Raw genomic sequence first — 13,041 nt, 5'->3', positions numbered from 1 at the left:
AAAGTTACGAAAGCCAAATTTTGGACTGAATCGGCAGATCCGTTCGAGAGTTATCTTGCGCTCCAACCACTACAGACGGTGTCATAGGGTTTTTTTTGTACCTTTCAGGCTATTTTCTCAGGAAGTATGGACTTGCCCCTAATGAAACTTACAGCGTCGTATAGAGGACAGCGAATACAACTTGCTTAAACAAAAATCAAAGCGATTCGAGAACTTCATCTAAGTTTGGTAGAAATTTCACGATGTGCAAAGTATGGAGCAAATCGGTTATATCCTTCAAAAGTTATCGTGCGCACTAATTTTTCGAACATTTTCGAACTTTTGTGGGGGAGGTACCGGAGGGAGTGGACCGATATAACCCATCTTCGAACTTAAACTAAGTTTGGACAAAATATTGCGGATGCCAAATTTTGGGCAAAATCGGTTCATTCGTTCGAGAGTTATCGTGCGCACGGACGGACATTGCTAAATCGGCTCCAAATTGTCTGAAACACATTTCGTCCAAACATACTTGGCGTCTAAAACCAGTATTTCGATGAGGCACATTTTGCCCGTATGAAAGTGTATATTAAGGTTATGACTTTTTTACAACCTCATATCCCTGTATCATAGCGTGATGAGTTTTCCCATAAGATTACATAAAATTTTAATTATAAGGTGATTCGGTGAAAAAACCTCACGCACAAAATGATTTTAAAATTTGAATTTATCAAAATTATGGACAATTTTTGAAGTCACTGAAAACAGATATATAATTGAAAATAATTAGAATGACATAAAATTTATTTCTCACTATTTTTCTTCAATTCTGAGAATCGTAAAAATGTCGTAAACGCTTCTATTCAAAAATATAATTTTTTAATAAAAAACCAAAAATTTAAAATTTTTTCAAAGTGACCTTTTTCGCGACTTTTTTAATATTTGAATGAAATAAACGTTATTATAGTTATTAGTAGGCTTATATTTAATCATTCGTGCAACAAAAAATAATTTTTTAAAAATTTTTTTTTTCATTTCATATATTTTTTCAAAAAATATTTTTTTTTTAAATCGATTTCTGCGTGAACTTTTTTTATATTTCAATGGAATAAACGATAGCATAGTGATTAATAGGCAAAAGTTCATTCATCCCTGCTACAGGAAATCATTTTTCAGGAAAAATGTCAAAAAGTCATAACCCTAGTGTATATACCCTCGTTAGCATAAATGCTGAGGGTATAAAAACACACATTTTTACCCATGTAATTTCAATAAATTTAAAAAAAGTGTTCAACGGACGGAACAAAGCGGGCACAAAAGTATGTATATATGGTATGAAAGAGGACTCTTTTAGTCATCATTCTGTGAAAACGAAAACCTGTTCCATGCTGTTACCTAAAAGTTCTACTCCACTAAATTTGGAATTTCACTAAAATTTAGAACCTGAGGCACGGTGCGCCTTAACTAATTTTAAATGGAAAGTGCTTACACCTGGGAAGTTTTTGCAGATTTTGAAACTACAATGCTCATAGATAAGAAATACCAAGAAACAAAAAGATAATCGCTCTAGGGATTTTCATATAAATCGCGATTTAAGTTCACATTTTTAGGAGTTATTTAGGTCTTCACGATTTTGCTTGGAAACTTCGAGTCCTACTTAAATAAGCCTAAAGAAAATGTTGTAGCTGTGAAAATTCTCCACAAGATTGGCCTTTATGATATTTTCGTAGGTTTTACCGTTTTTGAGATATAGAAGTTCAAATTGAGACAATGCACTGACTGTATCGCCTCCTTACAAAACAATGCCATTACTGCATTTTCCCAAGTTAAACTTATATATCTTGCAATTGGTACAACCTAGAATTGTTACAGCTTCAACATTTTTTTAGTCTCATTTTGATATGACTTGCGGTTTCCAAGCAAAATCTTGAAGACTTAAGATAAAAACCTAAAAATTTGAACTGAACCTCTATATATCAAAAATTGTAAAACCTACGAAAAAAAACTGAAGATCAGTCTTGTAGAGAATTTTCACAGCTACAACATTATCTTTAGACTCATTTCGATACGTCCAAGCAAAATCGTGAAAACCTAAAAATCCTAAAATTGTGAATTTTGATCGCGATTTGTTTAAAAATCCCCCCGGCGATTTTTTATTTTTCTGATCTATGAACATTGCTGTTTCAGAATCCGCGAAATCTTCCCATGTGTAAGCGGGTTTCATCAAAACTTATTTAAGGCGCACTGATCATGATTCCTAGTGTACTTCGATTGATTGCATTAATCTATATAAAGTTTCAATCTCTTTTTCAAAGAAATTCCATAATCGCGTTCCACACTAGAGTGAATTTCATTGATAAATTTCATGAAATTAGGTGTTCGTTCTCAAATCGAATTCCCCACTACAGCAATTCCTCTCCTATGGAACTACTACTACTATCGAGAAACGCATCATGAAACTCTTTTAATGAAATTCACCTAAATATTTATATAATTCGCCTAAATTTATGTTCATCAATATACTTTTACATAGCAAAAGTACTCGATATAAATGAAACTATGAATTATAGATGGCGTGGTAGCATCTTTTTGCGATTATTCTTGAATAAATTCCTAAGACCCAACTAATTTCGAAACTTCCTAACGACATTAATGCCTCGCCAAGCTGATATTGATGGTACTTGTTATTTCATATATTCACCTAAAACTATGCTATATTTACTTGAAAGATCCTCTTACTAATAATAAAAAAGTGAAGTATAGATGGCATTATAGCATATGGTGTAAAAAAGAGATCTTTATGCACTTTTTCGAACCTTCAAACGTTACAAAATTAATTGGTGGTACTTTTTCAATAATTCACCCAAAGCTAAAATTATTATTAAATATTTTACTTTAAAAATTAAACCCAATTATAATGGAAAAATCAAGTGTAGATGGCATTATAGAATATGGTGTAAAAAGAGAACTTTATGCAATTTTTTGAACCTTCAAACCTTACAAAATATTTGGTTGTAATTTTTCAATAACCCACCTAAAATTAAACTTCTTATTAAATATTTTACTTTAAAAATTAAAACCAATAATAAGGGAAACGTGAAATATAGATGGCGTTATTGCATATAGTACAAAGCAAATTTTTCTATAATTTCTAAAAATCCACCTTTTTTGAACATCGAAATTTCAATATCTAATAATCAGACTGTTACTCACTTATCAATCATCTCTTTTATTGTTTTAAATTAATTTTAAAAATGACGTATTGGGTCTTTATAAATATTGATGAAAATGCAAATTATAAAATAAATAAATATTTTATGGCGAATTATTTTAAAAGGCCTTATAAGGCCATGAATCACTTTGAAATTGGAATTTTTTATAACCTAGTGTAGGGTGAAATCGATCGAGATTTGATTATAGCTCTCATATGTATTTTCGCTATATCTGTCCAATTTTGATGAAATTTAAAATATATTAAAATTTAAAATATGTGACGGAATTTTGTCTAGAAATATATTTGAGAAATTCCACTGAAATTGCTCAAAATTTAGATATAGCTCCCATATACATGTTTACCCGATTTCGCCTATTTGATGCACTAACACACAATTGGCCAGACATTTTAATGACATTTGGGAAATGTGACGAAATTTTTTCAATATTTTAAAAATCTCCCTATATTTTATCTGCCCGCACTACTGTGCCTACTGTCTTATCAGTTTCTATCTCTTTTTTTACTTTATTTAATTGTCATAAAAGTAACCGTTCATTCTACTACTTATTGCGTCAAGACATTTAAAATTCAAAATATTTATAAATTAAATAAAGAAAAGAAAAACAACAAAACTGAAATTGTGTGAACAACAAAAGATGTCAAGTACGCAGACTGGGTTCGAGTTAATGGTGGTGGTGGCTGGTTCTTTGCAACAATTAATTAAACTTAAATTGCTTTTGGAATGGAATTAAGTGATGCTTCAAAACTCACTTACCTGTTGAATTAATATTCCAATTGAGTGGGAGAGAGAGAGTATGTAGTGTAGAACAACTCAAGCTGTTGTAATTGATAAGTGGTTGCTTTAGTTAATTTATTTTTTGTTTTAATAATAATGTTTAAAATGTAAATAACACTTTGTTTGCGTTTTTTAGGGAAAATTTCCTCTTGGCAACTGTTTCCTTAGCAATTTGTACTTTTTTTCACAAATTTTCTAAAATTTCTTGGCTTTTTGTAATTTGTTCACAGTTTAATAGAAAATTCATTGGCATATTTTCGTGTGATTTTTCTTCTTGTTGTAATTTTTTAGAACTTTGTTTACTTTAATCCAAAAAAGGTTTTAATTTAATCTCAATTTGGTAATTTCAAAAAAATATTTCAATTTTTTCTTATCGATTTTTGTTTGATAATTCTTCTTGGGAGCATTTAATGGTTACCACTTTCACTTCACTTGGAAAATGCCATAAATTTTTAATTTGCTTATAACTTTTATATAAAATATCAAATCGTTCGTTTTCCCTCGCTTTTTTTTTAAAAAAATGTGAGGTAAAAACTGAATAAGCTTTTTTGTTGTTGTTTCACACCGAAAGCCGAAGATTTGAAAATATTACTTGAGAAAAAACGGTTTCAAAATTTCTGTTATAATTTTCCAAAAATTTTTGTTTTCTATTGCGAAACTGTTGTTGTTATTTTTATAAATATTTGTGCTGTTTCAAAATATCTTGTTTTGTGTTAATTTATTTTGTATTTTTTTGCTTTCCGCTCAACACATCTTATTCCGACGATATCTCATATAAAACTGTTTTGCTTTTCCCAGCCGATATCGCTGATATAGATGACAAGATGTTTTCACTGTATTTTCTGTGTGTGTTTTTTTAAAAACATTCCCCATTTTGAGTGGAATGTTTTAGTTCTTCATTGTGGTTTGTGGAACGTAAATTCTTTGTTGGATAACGAGAGAAGAAAACCCGCAATTTTTGTAGGAAATTTGAAAATAGGAAAAATAATGCGATTCAGTTTTATAAAAAAAAAAATTGTCGTTTTATATCACAACATGGGCTTATAAAGAAAGATTTGATACATAATAACATGCTTGCGGATCTGTAGGTTTTATCCTCCACCTGTGGAAATCTCTCTTTATCATCTTCATGATGAATGCTTGGCCACAAGGCAATGACAAGGATGGTCATGTCAATAACACTCAATTAAGAAGATATTTTTGTTATGCCGATATCTAGGAATGATCTTTGTAACGATTGCTTTATGACTTCTCCTTACATGTCGGGACAGAACATTTCGTCCATAAGGTGATAAATAGTGATTCCAGGGCTTTGTTCATGGTTCCACCCAGCGTACCGCCATACACAGGGACGTACGCAGGGGGGGGGGCACTGGGGGCCCGTGCCCCCCCCGAAATGGTTTGGTCGACTACAATTTTTTGAGCTACTTATCAAATTATTACCATTTATGCTATAAAATATATTTTGTTTTTAAAATTTCAAATGATAACTGATATTGTTCTGAAGGTTCTGTACTGAAAATGTACTTTGTCATCAAGTTGTCTAAGAAATATTTAAAAATTTTTTGTTTGAATACTCTTTTTAGAGAAAGTTCCATTTAAACTGGAACTGCCATGCCAGTGTTTTGGAGTTCTGTAATAAATATAAAGGTCTTGAGGTTTTAAACTCATTTTGTATTCAAAATATTTACAAATTCAGTATTGTGCGGATTAGAAGTACATAAAATGAAATGTCTATTGGACAATATATACGACATATCAAGGGTTTTCCGTGGAGTATATCTCGAAAAGCAGTTAGAAAATTGTTTTACTGCCTTAATAATAATGTTGTATTCCTATTTTATATAAACTTGTTGCTAAACAGTGGGATAATGGAGAAAAAAGTATTGTTGTGCATAATAAAGTGATAATATCTGCTATAAATAGCGTGCCCATCTGAATTTTTTTCCTATCAGTAACAAATTTGTAGCTGAAAACTACAGTAAACGAAATTAATGCTCAAACTTTCGTTATATGGTATTGTATTAAAATCTGCTGTTATTTGTATTGTATATTACGGTGCTCTTGAACCAACTTTAAATGAAAGAAGAAAATCAAAAAACAAAAAATTGCATTTTTAGGGTTTTTTAGGTTTTGACGGTTTTGCTGGAAAACCACATGCCTTATCAAAATGGAACTAAAGAAAATGTTATAGCAGTGAAAATTCTCTACAATATTGTTCTTATATGATGTTTTCGTAGGTTTTACCATTTCTGAGATATAGAAGTTCAAATTTAAACACTTCACTGACTGTATCGTCTCCTTATAAAACAATGTCAGGACAACAATTTCCCAACTTAAGCTTATATATCTCAAAAATGGCACAACCGAGTAAAAAAGTTACGAATCCCCATCTTGTAAAGAATTTTCACAGCTATACGATTTTCTGTAGTCCCATTTCGACAAGACTTACTGTTTTGAAGCAAATCGTGAAAGCCTAACAAAAAACCCTAAAAATGTGACCTGAACTTCTATATCTCAAAAATGGTGAAATCTAGGAACAAATCAAACAAATTTTCAAAGTTACAACATTTTCTTTAGCCCCATTTCGATAGGAGTTGTGGTTTCCCAGCAAAATCGCGAAAACCTAAAATAAACCTAAAAATGTGAACTTATTTAAAATTCCCTCCATCGATTTTTTCTTGTTTTGGGATTTTTCTCATATATGAACATTGCTGTTTCAGAATCCACAAAAACTTCCCAGTTGTAAGCTCCATTCATTTAACGTTGGTTCAAGAGCACCGTGATATTGAACCCGCAACCATTAGGCTAACGATAAAAATGTACCTCATCGAAATAATGTTCTTAGACTAATCATATGTTTGGACGAAACACGCGTCAAACAATTTGGAGTCGATTTATCCCAGTTTGTCCGTCTGTCTGGCTCGTGCCCATTATAACTCTCGAACAGATCAACAGATTTGGTCCAAATTTTGGATCTCGCAATATTTTGTCCAACCTTCCTTTGGACATCAGACTTCAAAATGTTTCCCTAAAATCTTGAGCAAAGTCCAATCCGATTTTTTCGAGACCTAGAGTAGGTTCGAATGTGGATTATATCGATTCACTCCTTCAGATACCTCCAACACAAAATTTCAATTATCCGATTTGACCGAAACTTCCTAAAATAACGTACATATTAAATTCTGAAACTTCTTCGCTACACAATTCATAGAAAAAATTAGCTATCTTGCCCGTATTCGATCTGTCTATATATAAAAGTCTCAACTCACACAGGCTGAGGGTATATCTCTGTAGGCAAACCCGATTGTTACTTTTTACTTGTTTTACAGAAAACAAAAGTTATGAATTTTCATAAGTTTGTCTCCGCTGTACCGACAGAAGTGATTGGTCGTTGGAAAGTTTTTAAGGTCATCGAGTCCATAAACATCTAGTCGTACAATTAAGATAGAAATGGAAAAATGGATGGAGTTTTTCGTCTTAAGCTATTTTTTCAGGATTTAGCTAAAATGTTGCCGATCTTTTTTGAGAGATATTTTTTCCATGTGTTTGCGTAGTCTCAAACAGTACTGCGAGAGGGATTCGGAGTCTATGAGTCGTAGATTGCATAGCCCGGCTCCTGATATTTTTTTCTTTTATTAATGTAATTTTCTGAATTATTAGTTGGCTTTCACGGACTCTATCACTTCTGGTAAAATAGTAAAGTTTTGGTGTTTTTATGCACTTAAAGAATATTATTTTCTTACAGTAATACAAAACTTTTTTAATGGCACAGAAGTTAGTGTGTGATAAAGAAGAAACGGCGTTATGTTCAGATCGAACTGTTTATATCCTCCAAAAAATGTATATATCTATTCGACATATTCGCGAATGCAATCCCTGCGTTCGAACGTGGATCTATTTTCACCACTTTTTGCTTGGAAATTCTCCCAACAAAATGATTTTCAAAATCCATATTACTGACGATATTTAAAAAAACTACGCCAATAGCCTCGAATATAGAAAATGTTTCGAACGCTATTCGCTGCGGGATTTAGAACCCAAAATGTCAAATAAGAGCTAATGTGGTTGAAAATTCTGGGATACACCAAAACGTACATCTATATGGGTAATATTCATTTGAAAGATTTTTTAGTTATTGCTTCAGTTCTGTTGGAGAATTTGGTTAAAAACATTTGTAAGGAAACTATGCCGAACGTGGTCTGGTATGGTTCATCCAAGGACTAATATATTATAAGCAGTTCCAAATTTCAATCTTGTATCTAAAATATTGTGATCTCTCTCTTTTGAATGTATATACTTTGTGGCAATATTGAATATACATAAAATCAATTAAAACCCCTTTAAAATAGCTTTACGTAACGACACACAACATTTTTAATTTTCATGATTTTTGGTCAAGTTGGGCCCCCCCCGAAATGAAATCCTGCGTACGTCCCTGGCCATACATATATTCCAAATATGCACAAATCTTTCAAAATATGCAAAAAAGAGATTTAACTTTTTTGGTTTGCACAACTGTTACCCCACATTTCCCCTCTATGCTAGGTGCACTGATTCAGATTAATTTTTATTGCCAAAACTTCTCTAACTTATGAACTTTTTTCTTTGTTTGACAAAGAGCTTTCCAAAGCATAGTGCAACTTTTCGACATTATTTTTAAAAATTTTGAAATATAACTATCTTATATATAATCTTCTTCTTATATATAAAATACAATGTGTGGATGTTAGTATGTTTGTATGTTCCGTATAGACTCAAAAACGGCTGAACCGAGAGAATGTACAGGGAACACTGGTGGTGAAAATAGGATAATTTTTTTGCATTTCGGAGGGGGCGGGGTACCTCCCCTATGCCCTATTTTCTAAAAACGCTATTTAAGCAAAACTGACGAACTTATCGGAGAGAAAATTAATTTGCGAGACAGTGGTTGCTGTGTATCCGATCCTAGGTACTAATTTGAGGCCTAACGACCCGACCACGCCCACTTTTTTAAATAGCTTATACATATATCAAAAACTGCTTTACTGATTTTCTTGAAAATTTCAGAGAATCTACTGGGAGGACCCGTGATGAAAATAGGTTATACATTTTGTTGAGTTTCGGAGGGGGCTGGGAACCTCCCCCATGCCCTATTTCTTTCAAAACGATATTTTAACAAAACTGAAGAGCGTATCGGAGAGAAAGTTAATTTGGGAGACAATGGCTGTTGTGTCTCCGACCCTAGGTACTGATGTGGGGCCTAAAGACCCGACCACGCCCACTTTTTTAAATAGCTTATACATATATCAAAAACTGCTTTACTGATTTTCTTGAAAATTTCAGAGAATCTACTGGGAGGACCCGTGGTGAAAATAGGTTATATATTTTGTTGAGTTTCGGAGGAGGCTGGGAACCTCCCCCATGCCCTATTTTTTTGAAAACGATATTTCAACAAAACTGAAGAACGTATCTGAGACAAGAACGTATTGGGGACAATGGTGGTTGTGTCTCCGACCGTATGCACTCATTTGGGACCAGATTACGCCCACTTTTTAAATATCTTATATATCCAAAACTACTAAACCGATTTTCAGGGAATGGATAGGGATGACCCCTGGTGAAAATAGGCTATATATTTTGTTGAATTTCTGAGGGGCGGGGTACCTCCCCTTTGCCCTATTTTATTAAAACTCTGTCTTTGCAAAACTTACTAACGTATGGCTAAGAAAATAAATTTGCGAAACAACGGTGGTTGAATCTCCGACCCTAGGTACTTATTTAGGGCTTAAATACCCGACCATGCGCACTTTTTTAAATATGTTATATCTTTGAAACTACTGAGCCGATTTTCTTTAAAATTTCAGAGAATGCACAGCGATGGCCCACCATGAACACCCGTTGTGAAAATAGGCTATATATTTTTTTGAATTTCGGAGTGGACGGGGTACCTCCCCCATGCCCTCCTTATTATAAAACCCTTTTAGCACGCCCATCCAAAACTTCTGAACCGATTTCCATGTCATTTTCAGATGATCTACAGGGAAGGCTCCTGGTGGAAATAGGCTATATAAATTTACGAACGTGTCCGTTTCCCCAACCCTGCGTACATATTTTAGCCGTAAGACCCGACCACTCCCAATTTCTGAAATATGTTAGAAATCAATGGAAATACCAGATGTTATGCATAACGAAGCTTTGGTCTTATTGGAAAGCACGTCTTTAGATTAGAAGGCAACATATCGATAGCTATAGCTTCATCAGGTGTACATTATAAGAAGGTGCAAGGACGACACAGTCGACCCTTAAGTTGCCACTGGACATTCTTTTGATTGAATTGCACACATGCGATATTAAATAGAAGTTATCATCTGGAACGAATGTACGATGGCACATAAAAATTCCCAAAAAGCTTTAGAACGATTGTTGAAGGATTTAAGAGTAATGCACGTTTAAATTTCAGACAAACACTGTCAGTTATACTATTCCAGCAGATGAAATAAATTCATGCCTCAAGTCATCAGTTAACAGACCGCCAAAATTTCATATAGACACCAACATTTCTGAAGATGTATTATTTATAGTCACGTGCAGTTCCTGACTAATTTGCGACGCAAGAAAAATATACTTTACTTAAGAAAATGTAACATAAAACTGTTACAAGGGACCGGGACGCTAGTTTTTTATAAAAAAAAAACGAAATTAAAAAAAAAATATTTTTTTTTAAATTTTCGAACCAAGTTCTGTTTGTAGGCGCCCCAAACCGGTATTTTCCTATTTCAAGTATTTCAAATATTTTTCCCTCACAGGCACTCTGCTGACTAAAATTTTGTTTTTACTTTTGTTGTTGTTGTAAATATTCACTCAGTTATTCACTGTCAAGTGCAGGAAATTTTCATGCATCAGATTTTAACAAAACCGTTGCTAAAAACCTGATTTCATATTTGTTTAATTGTTAAATAAATTCGTAATAAAACTAAACAAAGTTTATTTTTTATTGATAGGGGAGGGTGTAAGTTAAATTTAAAAAAAAAATGATGGGGTCTGAAGTGACATAGTTATATAGCAATAAATTTTAAAAAATATATTATTTTTTATGTTTTTAGTGCAATATACTTTTGCTGAATGGAGCGTAACTACAAAGGTTCTCTAAGGTCCAGTTCAATTTTTGTTTTACTAATTAACTTGGACTTCCGAATAACCACAATTTAGCTGCAAATAGCTGCAAATCTTGCTGATAAATGGTCTTGAAAAATAGCTTAAATCCTCAAAATACCAAAAATCTGTCGGTACGGTTATATGGGGGCTATAGCAAAATGTAGACACATGTTCACAATTTTTGGTGGAGAAGATGTATAACAAACGAGAACCTCCTATGCCAACATTCAGCTTATTTGGTCTGAAAATGTAGACAAAATCCTAACAATACCGAATAGTGGGAGGTACCGTTATATTGGGGACAATATCAAAACGTAGACCTATGTCCACAATTTTTGGTGGAGATTGTTTGTGTCTACTGGGAACCCCAAATACCATATTAAACCTAATTTGGCCGGAATATGTAGCTTTAAACGCCCAAAATACTGAAAATCGGGAGGTACCTTAAAAGGGGCCTATAACCAAACGTGGACCTATATCCACAATTTTTAGTGGGAAGGTTTAGTGATCACTGGGTTTCTAGTACGTATCAAATTACAACTAATTTGGAAGGAAAGGGCGCCTTAAATTCTCAAAATACCGAATATCAGGAGGTACTGTTATATTGGGGCTATACCATTTATTTAGTACATTATTACCCACGGACACAGACTGAGTTTGTGCAAAATTTCAGAAAGATATCTCCATTCGTTTCCAAGTTATTAATTTCGCGCCGCTAGATCAGTGATTTCGACCACTGTGGGTCGATTGGCCACCAACATTGTGTGATATCACTCCGTTCGACTTTTTCCAGTCTAAAGTGTATGCGGACAACCCCGCTTCAATACAGGCCTTGGAGCAAACAATCAGGCGTGTCATTCGTCAGTTAACAGTCGAACAATTCACCGAAAATTGAACTCCACAGATAGACCGTCTAAGTCGTAGACGTGGCCAACATTTGATAGACATAAATTTAAAAAATAAATGCTAAAGAATGTTATTTCAAATGAGAATACACATTTCCCCATTCTATTAGAATTTTCTCTGTTTTTTATTTAAAAAAAGTTGTGAACCTCTAGTTGGATCACCCAATATAACACCCTCGGAGAAATGATTACTTTTTTCTTCGGAAGTTTAGCAAAACAGTTTTTATACCCTCTAACAAATTTATCTCATCCAAATAATGATTTTAGACCCCAAGTGTGTTTGGACAAAATCAGTTTGAGACAGTTTTTATTCGTTTTAGCCCTGTCCGCCCGGGCGGGTCGGTCTGTCTGGATAAAGAATAAAGCGACTTAATTAAAACTTTGCGACTAATAGCACTGTGGTACTAAATAGAGGTGAAAATCTGGGGCAGAGATAATTCCTTTTGGAGATGAAAGACATTGGTGAGTATATTACGAATCCCGAAGGACAGATCCGCCGTGAGTCGAACTTCCGAGTTATTAAACGTCATCTTTTGGTACTTTTATAGTGGTTCTTAAAATAAAGGACGAAAAGGATATTGAAGGTGATGGAAGATACCAAGGAACGGTCCTGACCGGCTTTAACATGGCAAAACCCAGGATTTATCGTGGTCCCTCTTTCATCTCATGTGGACACTAACCTCCCGTGGTGTCACCTGGGGAACTGCCTTTAACATCCGTTAAAGGTAGTGAGCTAACATGTGCCGCGCGTTTACCCATAAGAACGTTAAAAACTTGGGTTTGGGCGTCGGGTTAGTAACACTCCCCTATAAAAAACAGCCTACTATGAAAAAAAAACGAAAGAAAAGAAAAACAAATCCCTCAAAAGTTGACGACCCCCGCAAACGTTTTAAGGACCATGATCTGCGAATCTGCACCTGGAATGTTCGCACTCTTTATAGAGAAGATGCAGTCTTCGCATTGGCAGATGTACTTGAAAATTACAAGGCCGACATTACGGCCATACAGGA

At 33.8% G+C, this 13,041-nt stretch overlaps 1 protein-coding gene across 1 annotated transcript in view; it reads right to left on the bottom strand.

The window, feature by feature from the left end:
* LOC141395412 (ras-related and estrogen-regulated growth inhibitor-like protein) overlaps positions 1-4,861 on the bottom strand; it is a 90,222-nt gene extending 85,361 nt beyond the window's left edge. Inside the window, exon 1 of the mRNA XM_073971227.1 lies at positions 3,969-4,861. The gene's annotated coding sequence lies outside the window, so the exon portion shown is untranslated. The remainder of the gene's footprint in view (positions 1-3,968) is intronic.
* Positions 4,862-13,041: the final 8,180 nt, after the last annotated feature.

This window comes from Musca autumnalis, unplaced genomic scaffold (genome assembly GCF_047663935.1).
Source record: "Musca autumnalis isolate F117 unplaced genomic scaffold, ASM4766393v1 scaffold_2, whole genome shotgun sequence".
NCBI lineage: Eukaryota > Metazoa > Arthropoda > Insecta > Diptera > Muscidae > Musca > Musca autumnalis.
Note: the sequence above shows the minus strand (reverse complement) of the source record. Positions and strands in the feature narration are given on the sequence as shown.